The sequence below is a fragment of the Nelumbo nucifera genome, chromosome 4 (assembly GCF_055504915.1).
Source record: "Nelumbo nucifera cultivar China Antique chromosome 4, China Antique-T2T, whole genome shotgun sequence".
NCBI lineage: Eukaryota > Viridiplantae > Streptophyta > Magnoliopsida > Proteales > Nelumbonaceae > Nelumbo > Nelumbo nucifera.
Window position 1 is genome coordinate 79,651,722 of NC_142652.1, and position 20,763 is coordinate 79,672,484.

The 20,763-nt window shown below is 32.9% G+C and overlaps 1 long non-coding RNA gene across 1 annotated transcript; it reads left to right on the plus strand.

The window, feature by feature from the left end:
- Positions 1 to 255: 255 nt before the first annotated feature.
- LOC148800764 (uncharacterized) lies at positions 256 to 1,540 on the plus strand. The gene is made up of 2 exons (XR_016068569.1): positions 256 to 1,102; positions 1,173 to 1,540. It is a non-coding gene; the product is annotated as an uncharacterized LOC148800764 (long non-coding RNA).
- The last annotated feature ends 19,223 nt before the right edge of the window (positions 1,541 to 20,763 follow it).

The following is a 20,763-nucleotide window of genomic DNA, read 5'->3' on the forward strand; positions in this document are numbered from 1 at the left end:
AAAACCCACCACAGCACCAGTAAATGTATCATTATGCATCAAATATTGTGTGAATTATTATTGTTGAAAGTGTCGTTGAAAATAGAATTGATAATTCTACCGGTATGAGCTTGTCTTACACCACCCCAAGTCTGGATAATGGAGAAAGATCACGTCAATTAGTTGGCAGCAGTCACTAAAATTTTTTGCCAAACTCTCTGATTGAAAATGACTTAACTTGCTAACATATGGAAGAACAGGATTTCATTTCATTCACATAACTCCCATCAGTTTTCTGAGCTCATGGTACTCATAAATCACAATATAAAGCATAACTATAAAGCCAACATGAATCTGCTTACAATGCTGAACCCTCAGCTGTCACCACACCAATAGTTTTCTTTGGCTAATTGTCAAAATTAAATCCACCCAAATGCTCCAAGATTCCAGATGTTTTGGTTAATTTGTTGTCTCAAAACAAAGACAAGGTTATTGTTTTAGGCATCGATTAGTGAGCTAATAGAATTCTTATCCTATTAATTAATGCATAGAGAACCACTAGGATTGAATCGATTGATATAATGCCAGCAGGGACGACTCTAAAACGGAACCGAGTCCGCGTCTTGTGAATCCACCAATCACAATCCACCACATGTCTAAGACTGAGATTCATAATGTTAACGGGCCTTGCACCGCTAACATGGGATAGCCGGTTCAACCGGCTACAAAAAGATTAAAATAAAATCAAATCAAAACCCAGTCAACGTTCCTCCCCTCTTTCTCCGTCCCATTTTACAGAGTTTCTTTGCTTTTCCTCCACCGAACCCTATCCACACACCGGCGACCATACAGCAATGAACGGTGACCCGAACCAGCAGCCATCGGCAACGAGAGCTCCGACGATACGTTTTCTGGCCTCCTCCTCCTCCTCCTCCTCCTCCTCCTTATAAGGGCTTCTTGTTTTCTCTTTTCAACAGATTGAAGCCTTACAGCGGCAGGATTCTTCAGGTGAACGAAAGTGGGTCAACACTGGCGGGCTTGCTGTTGTGACCGGTTGCAATGACGGATCTGAACTCAGTGCAGCCCATTCCATCTCTAATTCTCTCTCGTTTCTCTTTTTCTAGTAGGTAACCTCTCATTTCATGGAAGTGCAAGAAACATTCTACTGAAACAGCTCCTCTGAAAATCCACAGAATCGACTCAGTCTCGTTGCCGACGGCTGCTGGTTCGGGTCACCGTCCACTGCTGTATGGTTGCCGGTGTGTGGTGTGGTAGGGTTCGGTGGAGGAAAAGCAAAGAAACTCTGCAAAATGGGAGGGAGAATGAGGGAAGGAACGTGGACTGGGGGTTTTGATTTTATTTTTGTCTTTTTGTGGCCGGTTGAACCGACTACCCCATGTTAACGATGCGAGGTCCGTTAACGTTATGAATCCCGGTCCTGGACGACGTGGTCAATTGTGGTTGGTGGGCTCATGCATATGTCCAGTGAACCCACCACTGATGCACAGAACACGAACTTAATAGAACCTACCGTTGAAAGATGCCAGATTACAGTTAATGAATGAATTTCTTCCGGGAAAATCTATGATGCATAAAAGATATGGTATAGAAAGAGTTTTGACCAATCAAAATTCACCCATGAATTTTGGTAAATAATACCATTTTTATGATTCTGATTTATTGTTAAGTTGTTTTTTCAATATCATATCTTTTTCATATTATAGTGGATTCCATCTAAAAAACATTGCTTTTCAAACTCCAAAAGTGTTGGGTAAGTGTATGAAAGTTTATCTGAAATGCAATTTCACATCTAAAACGATTAAACCATAGGCCATCACTGAACACACTCATATTCGAATAAACAATGCATGTCCCTTTTTAAACCCAAATTTCTTCTCATTCGAGTTCTTGAACGACAAAGACTTTCACATTGTCCAACCACTGCACTGCCCTATCGATGAACGCCTAACCATCGGTGACACAACGGACAAGTCTCCCGGTGATCTATATTCTAGTAATCAATAACCGTCTGACGATCTATGTTTCGTTCTCTCTCTCTCTCAACAACGGTGTTTAATTACTTCATAGACTTTATTAATATTTTTATTCTTAATAATTTATTATTAATTTATAAATTTATATGTATTTCTAATTTTATTCTTATTTTAATAAATTACTAGCGGGACCCGTGCGGTGCACAATATTTATTAAGAGAAAGTTAAACAATAAAAACACATAAGAGTATATAATTTTTTAATTTTAAATAATTAATAATTATTTATATTCTATATACTATTTTTAATAATTTTTTTACAATACAAAATAACCTTAATTAATTTCAACTATGGTTGTTCATCAAACTAATGAAATCGACCAACCCAACCAACACAAACCGAGTTGGTCAGTTTTCTAGTATTTCCAGTCGGCGTTGGTTCAACAATTTCCCAACCTGATCAGGTTGGATCAGCTTCACTTTGAACATTTGTAAATCAACCAAAATCGGATGACCCAACCATAGATATATACTAATATTTTATACTTTTAATATGGGAAAGTGGAAAATTCTCATATTTATTAGTCTAAAATATTTTATATCATAACTTTAATTTTTAAATATAAATTTTTAAGTTTAAATCTTTTGAACCAATCGACCAAATCGAAAATCAACATAAGCCAATACAACCTAAGTTAGCCCGTTTTCACTAATGGTAAGTTCGTTTTGGGTGATCAAATCCCTAACCTCACCAAGTCAATTTGGTCGGCCACATAGCCTACAACCAAACCGAACTAACCCGTGAGCACTCCTAATTTTAGCTAAATTAATACTCTAATCTCTAATAAATAACAATAGTTTCAAATCCAATAATTATTGAAAATTTTCTATTAAATAACAAAACAAAAATAGATTTATACATAATTATTGCAAATATAATTATCACAAAAACAATAAATAATTACTAAAAAATATAATAAATATAGATTAAGATTTTAAAATTATTATTAATAAATATTAATTTTAGATAGTTATTTTCTAGAATTATTAATTGATATAAGTTAAATTAGTTATTTACAAAATTATTTAGTTATTTAAATTTTAAAATATTAACTATTTATTGAATTTAACAATACATAAAATTATAATTTATACTGTTAATAAATAATTTCGTTATTAAGTTTGTAAAATATAAAATTATTTTCAATCTGAATATTATGTTATAATTATTTTTCTACTTTTAAGAAATTTTTAAAATTTATTAAATAACTTCGTTATTTTAACTATTTAAAATATCGTTATGTTAAATACTTCGTTATTTAAAACGTTTATGTATTTAAATATTTAAAAATATATAAAATATTTAAAATGTTTTTTATTTGATTTTTATTTATTTAAGATATTATAGAATATTAAATATTTTGTTTTATAATTATTTATCTATTTTTATTGTTTTGTTACTTAAGATATTTAGTTATTGAAATATTTAAATAATATTTTAGTTTTTTAATGTTAAATTTTTATTGTCTGAATACCATTTAAATTGAATAATCTGGAAAATAATAATTTATATTGTTAGTACAAAATTTCTTGATGAATTTTATAAAATACAAAATTATTAATAATTTGACTATTATTAAATCTATTATAATTATTTTTTGTGTTTTTAATAAATATTTTAAGGTTATTATATTATTTTGTTACAATGTTTAAACAATTTTTTATTTTTTTAATTCAAACTTTCTTTGGATAGATATAGATAAAAAGTAAAAATATAAAATTATTAATAATATGAAAATTTTGAAATCTATTATAATTATTTTTGTGTTTTCAATAAATATTTTAATGTTAGCATATAATTTTGTCAGAGCATTTAAATAATTTTTTTAGTTTAAACTTCCTTTAGATATATATAGATAAAAAGTGGGAGAGAGGATAAATAAGAATTAGAGAAAGTTTAGGAGAAAGTAAAGGATAGTGAGGGAGATAGTTTAAGAGAAATTTTAGGAGATGATATTATTTAGGTTATTGGGAATGTGTGGGGGAGAGAGAGAGAGAGAGAATTTTTTTTATGGGAAGGAAGAGCATCTCATTGGTTGTTTCAAAAATGACATAGATTAAAAAAAAATCAAAATAGAAGAAAATTTCTTCACTGTTGTGTTTTAGGATATAATATATATATTATTTTTTATAATTTTTATTTGTATTAATTATTAAATATTTTAATAGTTTTAATTTAATAATTTGATAATTATTAATACTTTTCATTGCTTGATGGACTTTTTTACTATTTTTATTATTATTTTAACCCTTAATAATTTATTTTAATTTATAGATTTATATGTATTTTTCAATTGTATTCTTATTTTAATAAATTATTTTTATTTTTTATAATTTACTCATATTTTTCAATATTATTTTGAATTTAATAAATTATTTTTTATGAAATAATGCAAATTGAACTCAAAATTACCAAATAGTCTATTTTAGGGGTAAAATAGTAAAATCAAGGAATTTCAAATGTTGAAGGGTTGATCCAACACAAACAACCTTATCTATTCAGAGCCTCTAAAAAGTAGAAAAGCATCTATGCCTCTTTTCAGATTTTAGACACTTTTAATATCTTTTTAACTTTTCAGATTTCAGATTTATCAAACGCCACCTTAAAAATAAACCTGAAATTTGGGTTTTTTGAATTAAGTTCTTATTCGAATAAACACCTATTTTTAAGCACTCTGAATTTTAGTTTGACCCATTATCTCCTGAAACTCTCGCCACCAGTTCCATTTCTTCCAAAAAGTAGAGTGTGATCGGGAGGAAGAAGAAGATAAAACATCCCAATCACCATCTTCATCCCTCTTATGCACTCTCCTATGGAATCGGATCTCCAAATGTTTGATGTTGGATTCTTCCTCAATCCTTAGTATTTTGTCCAATTGTTCGCAGTTGATTGGGAGGGTTGCAAAAGATACTAGTATAGATTTTAGGGAAAATTTCCCATTAGTACCATGTACTTTGGGTCTAGTGCCATATTGAGTATCTAAACTTTCTAAACATGCCAATTTAGTACCTATCGTTAAATCGACCATCAAGTGGTATGCAAAAAGACACATATACCCTTTGAGCATCATCTAATTTTCTTTATCAACTATATGCTCAAATCAGACACAAAAACCTTTGATCCATTCATGTGAAACTACAATGATGGCGACAACTTCTATCCAACTAGGGCCATTCAATCTCGACACTAGCTCTCCCTCTCCTCCTAAAATGAATACCTTTTCTTCAATTGTAGGGAGGATGATGTGCTCATCGAGCCCAAGCCCAGCATCTGCGAGCAGTTCCTAGAACACTACGACTCATCGTGTGACAAGGCTAGCTATCTCTGCCGGCATCTACCCGATTGGGTGGGAGAAGTTCATGCTGCTCTTACTAGTTACCACCCCAAGGCAATGGAGTCTCTAAGGTTGATGTTGTAGTATAGCGCATCTTACACAAGTGTTCACTGAAAAACCAGCGGTGTAGCTCCACTGTATGATCAAGTCCCCGAGTATGGAATTCGAGTAGATTTTGATGTTCCAGTTGTTGGGGTTCCTTCCTTATGAGGTGGGACCCACTAATAAAGGTAGAGAAAAGAAAAGAAGAAAAAGACAAAAAGAATGGGAAGTCAAGAGACATTTTTGCAAGCCAACACATCCTTAGCTATCCAATGAATTGGAGAGAGCTCACTTTTACTCTCTACTCTCTAAACTTTAACAACTCTTTAGAAAATATCAGAGAACAAGAAAGGGGTTTAGAGAAGAAGGTTTTTGGGAAGAAGAAGAAGAGTTACAAGGGCTAAAAAGAAGAAGAAAAATCCATTTTCAGCATCTCCTCTTGCTTCCATTGTTGTGCTTCCACCTATGGTGAGAGATTTCATGTTTGTTATCCATCTTAATAATGTTTTTTGTTATTGGTATCCAAGAGCTTTCTTAATGTTAATCATCTATTTGTAACTAGATATAAAAACAATGTACCCCATTACTATTGCTGATAGTGGATGTTTGGATTTCGGTCTTGTGGTTTTTACCCTCACATTAAGGGGTTTTCCACGTAAAAACTTGGTGTCTACTATTATTGCTTGCTCTGTTTTTGGTTATTTGTTTTATTATTGTTGCATGCTTGATATTTGTGGTTAAGATCTCTGTGGTTTTTCACAAAGAAAAATATAAGGGTTACTCCCAACAAATTGGTATCAGAACACTTGGTTCTTGTGTAAATCATGGAAGGAGGTTCAATTAGAATGATTTTATTAAATGGAAGAAACTTGTCTCTTTGGAAACCAAAAATGAAGGATTTGTTGCTCTCTAGAGATTTGTATGCACCTATGAGAGGTGATAATGGCAAGCCAAAAGATATGTCCAATGAGGATTGAGAACTCCTTGACTTAAAAGCAATTGCTTTTATTAGACAATGGTTGGAAGATAGTGTCTATCATCTTGTAGCAAATGAAACCTCAACTATTCCATTTTGGAACAAGTTGGAAGAATTGTATGAGAAGAAAACCATCGGCAATAAGGCTTTATTAATTAGAAAGCTTGTAAATTTGAAGTACAAGGAAGGTGTGTCCATCACCGAACACTTGAATCAAATGTAAGATATTGTAAATCAATTAGCTTCAATGAAGATGGTGTTGGATGATGAACTTTAAACTCTATTGTTACTTAGTTCATTGCCAAAAATCTAGGAAAGACTTGCAGTATCTCTTAGTAACTCTGCACCCGATGGAACAGTGATAATAAGCATGGTAAGAAGTAGTTTGTTCAATGAAGAAATTAGGAGAAAATCAAAACTAGATGCTCTCCTTACAAAAATCCAGGGTAGAAGCCAAAGCAGAGGTCCACATAGTCATGACAAGCTCAAGTCAAGGAAAGACATCACATGTTTCCATTGCAAGAAACAAGGTCATTACAAGAGTGAGTGTCGGAAACTCAAGAGAGACAACAAGAATGATAGGAAAAAAAGTGAAAGAAATGAAGAAAAGGACACCACTATAGTTACAAGTGGAGATATTATTGTTTTCATAGGTTGTGAAGAGTCGTGCATTAATTTAGCATGTCATGACACATATTGGATTGTTGATACAAGTCTTCCTATCATGCTACTTCTCACAAGGAATATTTCATCTCTTACAGTACAGGTGATTTTGGTGTTGTGATAATGGGAAACAGTGAAACTTCCAAAATTGTGGGGATGAATGATATTTATCTTGAGACTGATGTATGTTGCAAAGTAATTCTCAAGGATGTCAGACATGTTCCAAATTTTTGCTTAAATCTGATTTCAGCTGGGAAGCTAGATGAAGAAGGCTATAATAATCAATTCGGCAATGGAAAATGGAAACTATCCAAGGGGTCTCTAGTTGAAGCAAAAGGCAACAGGTGTTGCATTCTCTATCGTACACAGGGACGTGTTTGCAAAGGTGAAATGAACATCATGGAGAAGGAAGTCTCTACTGAATTGTTGCATAGATGATTGGGTCACATGAACGAGAAGGAAATGCAAATTCTTGCCAAGAAAAATCTATTAACCGACATGAAAGGCACACACTTTAATACTTGCATTCATTGCTTAGTTGGTAAACAAAATAGAGTTTCATTTCAAAGCTCTCCTCCTCATAGAAGAAAGCATGTTTTAGAAATAATTCATTTTGATGTTTGTGGGCTTATGAAAGTCAAAACTCTTGGTGGTGCATCTTACTTTGTTACTTTCATAGATGGTGCTAGTAAAAAAGTATGAGCTTATGCTTTGAAATCTAAAAACCAAGTACTAGATGTCTTTAAAGTTTTTCATGCTATGGTTGAAAGAGAGACAGATAGACCTTTCAGTGTATTCATACTGACAATGGTGGTGAGTATGAAGGTCCATTTCAGAATTACTGTAAAAACCATGGTATTCAATATGAGCAATCAGTCCCTAAGACCCCACAGCAAAATGGTGTAGCTGAGAGAATGAACCGCACCATTCTAAAGAATGTTAGATGCATGCTGTCACAAGCAAAGTTGCCAAGATGTTATTGGGGAGAAGTAATGCGTACAACTATGTACTTGAGTAATTTGTCTCTTGCAGTTCCTTTGAATGGTGATGTTGCTAAAAGGGTATGGACAGGAAAAGATATTTCCTATGATCATCTCAAAGTATTTGGTTATTGCTGGGCCTTTGCACATATGCCCAAGGATGAGCGGTCTAAGATTGATGACAAAACCAAGTGGTGTGTTTTCTTGGAATATGCAGATGAAAAGTTTGGTTACAGGTTATGGGATTCAATGGGTAAGAAAATCATTAGAAGTAGAAATGTGGTCTTTCTTGAAAACCAAACTGTGAAGATTTTGAAAAGATTGAGAAGCCTCGAGCAGATGATGGTGAACTTGTAGACTTGGACTTTGTATCTCCTCCCTTGGTGCACAAAAATGATGGGGGAGATGTACAACAAGAAAATGTGAACTCATAAAATAATGAGAATGTTCCCAATGGAGATATTGATGGTGATGATGAACAGGGAAGCAACCCCCTCAAGAGCCACCAACTAAATTAAGAAGATCAACTAGGGAACATCAACCATCGAAAAAATGTCCACCAAATGAGTATATAATGCTTTCAGATGCAGATGAACCAGAAAGCTATCATGAGGCTCAAGAAAATGAGCACAAGAAAGAATGATTCAAAGCTATGCAAGAGGAGATGGACTCTTTGCATAAGAATCATACCTATGATTTGGTGGAACTACCCGAGGGTAAGAAGGCATTCAAGAACAAATGGGTATATGGGTTGAAGCATGAAGATAGGAGCTCGCAACAAAGGTACAAGGCAAAATTGGTTGTGAAAGGATTTGGACAAAAAAAAACATCGATTTTGGTGAAATTTTCTCTCCAATGCTAAAAGTGTCATCAATACGTATTCCATTGAACTTGGTTGCAAGTATGGATTTGGAGGTTGAACAAGTAGATGTCAAAACAACTTTTATTCATTGTGACTTGGAAGAAGACATCTACATGGAACAACCAGAAGGATTTGAAGTCAAAGGAAAAGAACATATGATTTGCAAGCTAAGGAAGAGTTTGTATGGTTTCAAACAAGCTCCAAGACAACGGTATTGAAAGTTTGAATATTCATGATAGAGCATGGGTATGGTAAAACAGCTTTAGATCATTGTGTTTTCACTAAATATTTTTTTAGTGATGATTTTGTCATTCTTTTGCTATATGTTGATAACATGTTGATTGTTGGACAAGATAAGACAAGAATTGACAGGTTAAAGAAACAGTTAAGCAAGTCTTTCTCCATGTGTATGAAAATCTCATGTGATAGGAAATCAAAGAGACTGTGGTTATCACAAGAAAGCTACATAGAAAAAGTGCTTGTGAGATTTTGCATGGATAAAGCAAAACCGATTAGTACTCCATTGGCAAATCATTTCAGATTGTCTGGTGATTAAAGCCCAAAGAATGAGAAAGAAATAGGAGAAATGAAGAACATTCTCTATGCCTTTGCCATAGGAAGTCTCATGTATGCTATGGTTTGTACTAGGCCGGACATAGCACATGCGATTGGTGTGGTTAGTAGATTTCCTGCAAATCTAGGCAAAGAGCATTGGCTTGCAGTGAAATGGATCCTTAAGTATTTGAAAGGTACATCCAAAGTATGTGTTTTGGAGGTCGTAAACCTATGCTTAAAGGGTTTACAGATGTTGATATAGCAAGTGACATTAACTCTAGAAAGTCTACATCAGGTTTCTTGTTCATTTTTGCTAGGGGTGCAATATCATGGCAGTCTAAGTTACAAAAATGTGTAGCCTTGTCAACTACAGAGGCTGAATATATAGCTGTCACAGAAGCTTGCAAGGAAATATTATGGATGAAGATGTTCTTAAATGAACTTGGTTTGAAGTAAGAAAGATTTACACTTCATTGTGATAGTCAGAGTGCCATTCACATGTGTAAGAATCCAAGCTCTCATTCTAAGTCCAAAAATATTGGTGTAAGGTATCACTGGGTTTGGAATGTTCTTGAAGAAAAAGAAGTGCAACTTGAGAAAATTCACACTGACAAAAATGGGTTGGACATGATGAATAAGGCTTTACCAAAAGAAAAGTTTGAATATTGTAGAAACATTGCAGGTTTGGGCACGGTGCAGCCCTCATAAATCGGGAATGGGAGATTTTTGGGGTTCCTTCCTTATGAGGTGGGACCCACTAATAAAGGTAGAGAAAAGAAAAGAAAAAAAAGACAAAAAGAATAAAAAGTCAAGAGACTTTTTTTGTATTGTCCTTGGCTAACCAACGAATTGGAGAGAGCTCACTTCTATTCTCTACTCTCTCAACTCTAACAACTCTCTAGAAAATATCAGGGAACAAGAAAGGGGTTTAGAGAATAAGGTTTTTGGGAAGAAGAAGAGTTACAAAGGCTTAAATGAAGAAGACAAATCCATTTTCAACATCTCTTACTTCCATTGTTGTGCTTCCACCTTTGGTGAGAGATTTCATGTTTATTATCCATCTTAATGATGTTTTCTGTTATTGGTATACAAGAGCTTTCTTGATGTTAATCATTTAGTTGTAACTAGATAAAAAAACATTGTACCCCATTACTATTGCTGATAGTGAATGTTTAGATTTTGATCCTATGATTTTTACTCTCTTATTGAGGGGTTTTCCACATAAAAACTTGGTGTCTACTATTGTTGCTTGCTCTGTTTTTGATTATTTATTTTATTACTATTGCATACTTGATATTTGTAGTTAAAATCTTTGTGATTTTTCACAAGAAAAAATATAGGAATTATTCCCAGCACTAGTGACCACCCATTGCCTTCAATAGTTCAATGTCAAGATAACTCAAGGGAGGTGGGTATTCTGGATTTGATACTCGGTCATAGAGTTTCTTGTGCTTCTATCATCAAAAGAAATACCACCACTTTCTGTAAAGGTATGCCACCCATAGCTCACTAACTAGCTTTGAATAAATGATTTAATACACGTATTAGATACGTGTATTATTAGATACACGTATTATTATTAGATACAATAATGCCAATGGCCAACCCAAATTTTTTGTAAGACCCAACTAACTAGAAGGTATCTTGGGTCTAAAATCTTCTGGCCGATGATCTTAGTCTGAAGTCTGAACTCTGAAGAACATTCTTGATACCACCCCGGCCACTTCTTCTCTACGGGCGTTGCCTCCGGGACCATAGTAGAATCTGGAGATGCTGTTGTAGCCACTGTCTCTGGAGTTTATTAGATGATTTGTTATGCCCCAAACCTGAAGAGGTGGTTACCCTAGCACTAGCGGTTTTAGCTGTCGTCGAAACTTGGTCAGTTTTCGGCACCGTCGATTGGTTCTCTAAGGGCTTGGTAGCAACAACCATAAAAGAGTGTGTGAGAAAGAGAGATTCATAGAACGTTGGACAAAGAACTTGGGATCTGTTTCATTTTTTTGAGGAAGAAGAAGGCCAATAGTGTTTTATTTCTAAAGGTAATTTTGACATTTTCAAAAGTCTTAAGTTAAGTCGCACATGATGTCATATGATACATATAATTGACGGTTCGTTGACGCTAGGTACTAGATTGACATGTTTTCAAAATTTAAATACTGAATTATCACATTTTAAAGTTCACGGGCCAAAGTGACACTAGGCATAAAGGGTACTAATCTGGAATTTTCTCTAAATTTTCTATATTCATTAAGTATGAATTAATTAATACAGTCATTCTAAAAAGAGTAAAAAGAAACTCCCTGCGAGTTCTGGAGGACTAATTACTACTTCCCTGTTCTGCTTGGCTGGACAAAAACTCATTTAAGTATGGATTATCACGTTTGGGATGGAGTTATGATGTATAGAATCTATTTATGCCTATGGTGCTAACCCAGTCAATAATGACTTTTTATTTGTTGAATGTGATCATGCAATTCATTTTCAACATGACCTTTTATTGAATTGTAATTTAGAAAAAATAAAATAAAACTTGGAATTAAATCATTTATTTTGATTCAAGTCACAAATTGAGGGATTTCTTATTTTTGTTGAGGTTGCAGTTATTTTTGTTTTTTATTTTTAAAATAAAATCATGCATACATACTAGCCAACACCTCCTTAATTATCTAGATTTTTCAATAAAATTTTCTTCTTTAAAAACTTCATCCATCATCCAAATAAGAATTCATTTTGTAAGAAACCGATTAAGGAATGACCAAATTATGTGGTGTTTGTTTTGCCAATTTGTATGATTTTGTTATTACCACATCATCCAAAATTTTTTATTTTTTTTCCCTGACGTGGCAATTATTTTTGTTTTGAGAAACATAAAATCGCATCTATTAATTAGGACACTCCTTAGACTTAGGATTTGGGTCATCTACGAAAAAACTTTCATATCTTCTAACTTCTAGGTAGACCTGTTCAATGGGCTGATCTGGCTTAGCCAATTCTTTATTTGACTTGGACAAAACTTTAGCCCAGTGAATTCGAGCTTGGAAGTTCTCATCTCCACCCCACAATGTCTCGCCCCACAGTATATTCCCTCCGTGTATTGAGAGTATCTTCCGATGATGACATCATTAATTCTAGTACATTATCGAGAGATGTACCTAATACACGGCGAAGATGTGCTGTGAGGAATTGTGGGGCGGGACGTTGTGATGTGGAAATGTGGTCTCCGAGCTTGGGCTCTAAATAGCTTAGCCCATTAGCCCCATATATTTCGCTAACTGTCTGTTTATTACGGTTTATGTTTAACAGTGAGGAATATTTGTTTGTTCCATAAAAGCTGTAATTTGTAAATAATAGTATCGCTCATTCTCTTTTTCACATAAATCAAAGCGTCTCTGAGGTAATTGTTCAATCTCTTTTTTAAATTTTTTTGGGTAGAAAAGGGAGTGCTCTTGTTTGGGCTTTTGATTTTGATTTTTCTGTTTATTCAGTTTCCTTCATCTATGCTATATAAAGACATACGTGTCATGTCAATTTAGAGTCCGAATCTGTGACCACGACATATTGCTGGCTACGCTCATCCAGCCACACATATGGAATTCATCAATTTATATGGTTAATATTTTTTTTGCACATGTATAATATATGCTCTTATACTAGTAATTATAAATCAATTACATCAATATATTCAATATTATTACTTTTTATTTTAGCCCACAAGGGAGATATTCCCGATGCATGTTTGTAGCATCCTGTGGGTAAGGATGTGAGAAGAATTTATGTGTATGAGATCAGAAATGATTTAGGGTCTGTTTGGTTTATGGTCAAAATTGAATTGAAACCAAAATTGAAATCCGTTGGAATCGGAATGGTCTATTCTCATTGCCTATTTAGTTCAGACAAGAACCGAAATGGGAATTGAAATCAGCTGGAATGGAATTTCATTCCCAAGGGAGGGGGAGGGAATGGCCATTCCCTTAAATGGGGGGATGTCATTCCACCATGAATGGCAATGGGATTCCGATTCTGCCCAACCAAACAGTTGGGATCGAAATGGCCCATTTCAATTCTAATTCCAGACCCCTATTCCCACAAACCAAACAGGCCCTTAATAATTAATACAAAACACAAATTACAGAAAACCATGTTTTTTACTTTTCATTTACAACTTGTTTCATATTTCCTTCTACTTATATGCTGGAGGTAATGAGTTCAAGCACCTCTTCTTACGTTTTCTCACACATGAATTGCATGAGGTTTCTATTGGTATAATTCTCAAAAACAGTAATCTAAACAAATTTCAAATGTTATAGAAAAAAATGTTTTTAAGGACAAAGCAATAAGCCTATTCACTAAAAGCTTAGCCCCGTTTGGCACCAATATTGGGGATTTTCATTCTCAGAATCCTTTCCGGAAAGAATAGATTCTAAAAATTTTCATCTTAAGAATTACCAGTCCTATTTGACACAATTATTTGATTCTTGTTTCTCAAAAACAGAGTCATGTGTGGCAGCAACCAATTTTTGAATCAATTCTATGACCGTTTGATAGACAAAACCATATCAATTCATGGTGGATTCAATAACAAATCTACTAACCATTTATTAATAATGGAATTAAATAAATTGAGAACACCAAAGCCATCATATACCATCCTAGATTTAAAATAAATTGTATCACAAATCACCTGTTACACTAACTTCTAAAAGTACAAGATCCTAAGATCTAATAATACAAAAATGATCAGGAACTCTATAACATGCAGCCATAAGGTTTGGACATGCAGGTCATGTTGGATTTTGATCTTATTAGAGATTAGATTCAATGGGGTTTGATTGATCAATTACATGAAAAACACACCTGTACATTGTACACGTCTTGAAAAATAGTTTCTTCCCTTATTAAAATTAGTTTTTAACTTGTCCCATATTGAAAAATTATAAAACTTGTTTTGAATTTTAAATAGTAACTTATTTATACTCCTTAGAAATAAATATGAGAGTTTTTAAATAGTAGCTTATTTACACTTCTTAAATAGTAACTTATTTATGGCCACGATTCGGTTAGGTGTGATCAAAAGGCACTATTCAAAGTTAATTGTTAACTACCTTTCTAACGACTATTCATGAGTATTTCCTGAACCAGCACCTTCCTCTTCTCCATGATTCTTCGGAAATCAGTTAAGGAGTGTGAATCAATCGATTGCACACACAAGTTTCAAAAATCATTTTTGTCTCTCTCAATCCGATCTACTACTATCTTATAGAAGGTTTCTTCAGAGACTCTTCAATTTTACTATTGCGGATTCTCACCCAAGGCTCTGTTGCATCCTACGAATGAATTTGCCTATAAACTAACAGCAAACTCAGTGGAACTGAGTGGGAGCAAATAATGTTCTAAAGACAATATCTTCAGACACACCTCAGAACTTCTCCAAGTTTCAGTGACCCCAATTCCCAATAAATCAAACACTTTTGGATAATAGTTTCACTTATAAAGTCAAAAGTTTTAGATAAAATACAACTTATTGGTTCATGCTTTATATCATAAAAAAAAAAAAAAACAACTCACATAAAGAAATTGCTTTATACACTGAATTACAAAAAATTGTGTTGCTTCCAAACAGCCATCCTGACAATTAATGCACTCAATTGGAACCTTGAACAAGAAGGAGATACTTAGAACCAGAACACATCCAAAGGCAACCTAGCAGTTGGATGATAAGATACAAAATCCCAAATAGACCCCAAAATAAAAAAACTAGATACTGTTGAAAACCAGTCAAGCTGTCTCTTTCTTTTAGTGACACTTCAGTTGACTTGGGAGTAATCCTGTGAGTTGTATTTGCATCAATACCCCTACTTGGACGGAACTATCCCTCAAGTTTGTCTATTTGCATCAAAAGATTTAGGATTCATAACATGAAAATTTTTATTGTTGATCTCTGTACCATCTTCTTTCTTGTCACTTTCCAAATAAACCAAGTAATGAACTTCAGTTTATACAGCAATCGAACCCTTGCTTGGTAAGTATTCTCTATCATCATCATCGTTAACAGCAAGATCACTCTAGATCAAAAACATCAAAACTAGAATCAATACTAACTGAACTGGAAAATCAATCTAATAAGCGTGAGAAATCATCATTGTTATTCTTGAAAATTTTGCATCTAATCTTGGGTTAAGTACTCTGCAACCCAATGCCGAATTCTGAATGACCGCCCCCACAGTCTATTAGTAGCCCCCCTTATATACCGCATCTTGCCCATAAATGTGGCATTAATTCACAGTCAGGATTCATCTCCTGTACGGTAGGACTACAAAATTCTGACCTGGATTGATCAGTCATTCTCCCTCTAATATTTCTCTTACTAAGCTTGGAGTGGTAGCCTGTAGGGTTCCTTAAATAATCACACACTATTTCAGTTTAAGAGAGACGATTGATGTTTCTAACCCATCCGAATGCTAGATTGTGATGGTTGCTCCGTAGTGAACTCAGAGCCACCGAGAATGCAGGGAGTATTTATTAGGAACTTGACTGATAATGAGCATCCAGTCATACTTTTCCTTCTCTTCCCTTATGAGGCCTAATTTGATCGACAATTCCCTTCAAACTAAAATAAAAGCCTCGTTGCAGGGCATCCATCTTATAATCTCAATTGGAGATTTAACAGAAGAAATAAACCAGTTGCTGCCGGTAGGCCAAGAATCTCTACTACTCTATCCTAACCTACGAACAAACAAGAAAATAATTAAAATAAAGCAAGAATATGATAGAGAAAAAAAATATATAACTTCTTTACTGAAGTAAAGAACCTGAAGTACTTGCAATGGTTTCGAGTTAGAGGTTCTTGTAGTGTTGGTGATGGCGATCAGTCCTGCCAAAAGGAAAAGGAAAGAAATCTGTTATATGGTAGTTTGGGCAATCCAGATGTGGAATTAAAGGGAGTGATGTCCATGCTTGTAACGAGCAAGAGAATGACGTTAAGTGATGGATCGTGAGTTTCGGCTCTATAAAAGGATGGGGAAGAAGAAAAGCTAGGAATTACAAAGAAAACGCAGCTTGGGTCGCGACTTTGTATGCAAGAAAGAAATCTAATATCTAATCTAATATATCTATCTATACTTATAAGAGTGTGAATGATGATGTATTGGCTTCTGAAATTTTTATTTGCTAAAATATCTCTCCTCTTGAATTTAGTTCATGGGCAAAAAATGTAATTAAATGAATACTATTAATTACGTTCAATTAAATAAATCACGCTTTCTCTCATTAAATCCAACATTTATACTTTTACTTATCATCATTAAATTTCACTAATAAATTCATACACAATAATTATCTATTGTTTCATACACAAAACTAAATATAATTTTATTATTGATGGACATTAAATATACAACTTAAAACCAATGGGAAATTAAATCATCTTCCTATCTAGGGTGGGTTAGTGTTAACCTTTAAGGTCAAATAGGTTTAATTCATGATTTATAATTAAAAATAATTTTTTTAAAATAGAATAGTATAAAAAATATATAAAACAATTTTGGGCACACCTATAATATTATATACTAATAATATAAACAAATTAAGTATTCTAATTAATAATTATTTTGTCAATGATATAAATGAAATGCAAAATTTAAAACCAACTTGAAAATAAAACCATTTCCATATCTAGATGGTAGGCAGGTCAATGATCTAACATTCCGGGTCAAATGGGTTACTCAATGATGTCATAACTAAGTTACGAATATTAAATACATACATACATACATACATGCATACGCGCACACACATACATACATACACACACACACACACATACATACATACATACATACATACATACATACATACATACATACATACATACATACATACATACATACATACATACATACATACATACATACATACATACATACATACATACATACATACATACATACATACATACATACATACATGCATACATCATGCATACATACATACACTCAAAGATTAATATAAGCTTTGTATAAAGCATTGAAGGTTTTACAAACCGACACAAAAACGGAACCGTTCTAGCCACCGGTTTTTGGGTCAGTGATTTGACCGTTCGGGTCAAATGGTTCAAACGGTTTGAATATTTTAACAGGTGATATGTCATCTTACCCATTAGATTGGAATATTAGGATAAGATGCATATAAATATAAGAGAAATAAGGTTTGAATGAGAGAGATTTGAGAAGCCATCGGCTAAAAGAGTTTAGAAGAAGAAGAAGAAGAAGAAGGAAGGAAGGAAGGAAGGAAAGAAGGAAGAGGAGGAAAAGGTCACTTGTAGGCTACAACGCCGACGACGATGGTGACTTATAGCGGCAACAATGATGGTGAGATTTCTTAGTCTTAGACCTTACTCTCTCTCACATAGATTCCCCGTCTAGAGTCTAGACTACTCTCCCAAGTCTCCAAATGTGAGTCTCTATATATATAACATATATATATTATATATAAATGATTGATTTCACCACAATATTAAAAACCAATGTTAAAACGATATATTGGAATTGCATTTCCTCTTGGTAAATAAATAATTTTTATTATCTCATAAATTAAATAATAAAAATATATATATATATATTTATATTTTATAAAAATATTTGAACATACATTTATATTATATTTTTCATATTAAACAAAAAAATGTTTAAAAAAATAAGAATTATTGTTAGTAAAAATAGAAATGGCTAAAATACAAAGAAAAATGAATTAATGTCTTAATCATAATCCATTTTCCTAGTTAAATAGGTTAACGGTTCAACCAATAAGGTCATTTGGTTGTTGATTATTATCATCGTCATCATTTGATATTGCCACATGCAAAAATAAATGTGAAAATAAGAATTACTTTTATTGATGATGAAAATGTAATACATGATTTAAAATCAATCCAAAAAGAAAAAATGGTTTTTCCATCCAAGTGGTGGGTTACCCCACTAACCATGTCTACCCCACTAACCATCACTAACCATGTGATGAAAAATAAAGAGCATTAATGTCTAACACATTACCCCACTAACCATGTCAAATGGATCAATTATTTAATTAGTTAGGTCATTGTAGGCAAGTGGTTTGGTAGGGATGCAAATAGATCGAATCGAATTTGAATTAGGGTATATTCGGATTCGATTAGATCCAAAGATCTTATCGGATCTCATAAATATTGATTCGAATATGAATCCGATTAAGATGTTGGATATCTAAATCTGATACAATTTGATTTATTTAAAAAAATCATAAATTATTAAAAGGAAAAGAAAATATAATAGTTGAAATAAAGAAAAAAAAACAAATATAATTATTTTTCATCTATTTTCATCATATAAGAAGTTTATAAAAATTCAATATAAATAGCATATTTATAAATAAATAATAAAAACATATATTATATATAAGTGATATATATATATATATATATATATATATATAAACATTTGATTTGACCACAATATTGAAAACCAATATTCAAACAATATATTGGAATTGCATTTCCTCTTGGTAAATAAGTAATTTTTATTATCTCATAAATTAAATAATAAAAATAAAAATATAGAATTTTTTATAATTTTTATAGAAAATTTTGAACATGCATTAGTATTATATATTCTTCATATTAAACAAAAATATGTTTGAAAAATAAGAATTATTGTTAGTAAAGATAGAAATGGCTAAAATACAAAGAAAAAATGAATTAATGTCTTAATCATAGTCCATTTTTTGGTTAAATAGGTTAATGATTCAACCAATAATGTTGTTTGCTTATTGACTATTATCATCATCGTCATTTGATATTGCCACGTGCAACGTGCGTGCACTTTTACTAGTATATTAAAGGAAGGTCTTTAGGCTACAACCCTCCACCATTCAGATACGTTGGCCTATCATTTTACTAAAAATCTAGACACGTGGCATTTTTTTCTAAAAAGCTAGACACGTGGCATTTTCTGAGAAGTTGTTACTAAAACTCACAACCCACTGCCACCATTCAAACATGTGGCATCCTATTAATTCAAAAAGTTTGTAGTTTCACTCCTAAACATTCTCAATAGATGGTTATTTATTAGCTTGACACATGTTTATCCACAATCTATTAAATACAAATGGTGGGACCCATTAAAAGTTTACCATAAACCCACTTTTGTTTTTAAATGATTTTTTTTTCAAAAAGAAAATACTTTATTAATTACAAACTTGATTTAACTTTTAGGAAACAACCTAATTTAACTTTTAAAAATAAACAACTCAAAATAAAATTATTAGATAAATAGTAAATACCAAATAAAGTGGGTTATTGTTTACCAATAAGATCAACCCACTACCACCATTCAAACAAGTGGCCTTCTCATTTTCTGGAAAGCTAGACATGTGGTATTTTTTGAGAAATTCCTACTAAATCCCACAGTCCACTACCAAGCTACACCCCCCGTCCACCTTTTAGACATGTGGCTTTCTCATTTTTTTTTTTGGAAAGCTAGACATGTGGCATTTTCTGAAAAGGGGAATGGAGCCACCAGTCCACACTCCACCGCCAGTATTCTTCTCGTTGGTTGATTCATGGGACTGTGATCTAGTTTTTGGTAGGGATTCAATTGGGGGAAGTTGAACTTCCGATTGCACTCTACGTGGGGCTATAAATAGATCGAATTCGAATCGGATCAGGCAATATTTGAATTCGAATTCGATTAGAAAATATGATATTCAAATTTGATTCGATATCTGATGAATATTGAAAAGTAATATCGATTTCAAATCCGATTAAATACTCAAATATTCGATTCGATTCGCTTCACTTCAAATTCAATTAATTAATTATATATAAACTATATAAAATATTTTATATATTATATATAAGAATTAAATAATCGACCGAATTCGAATATTTATAGAATTGAATCAAGTCATATCTAAATTCGAACCTGGTTGGCTATTTGGTATAATAGGATATCCGAATTCGACCGTTTAGATATTCGAATTATCTGAATTTATTTCGATTATGTCAAATATCGTATTCAAAATTAGGTTTTCAAATATCGTTGACACCCCTAACTCTACGAAAAAGATGAGGAGAAATGAATAAGAGTAAACACGAAGTGAAGAAAAGTTCGAAGTGAGAAATCCAAAATACAAAACCTAACTCACATAGTCTATATATAAAAAAAGGAGTATTATTGTAATTTACAACCGGCGTCGGGTCGGATTCGGAGATTTATATGCAAATCCATCCGCCCCGTCTCCGTTCGGGGCAAAAGAAAATCCCCGAGCCCGATCCGTCCCCGTTTAAG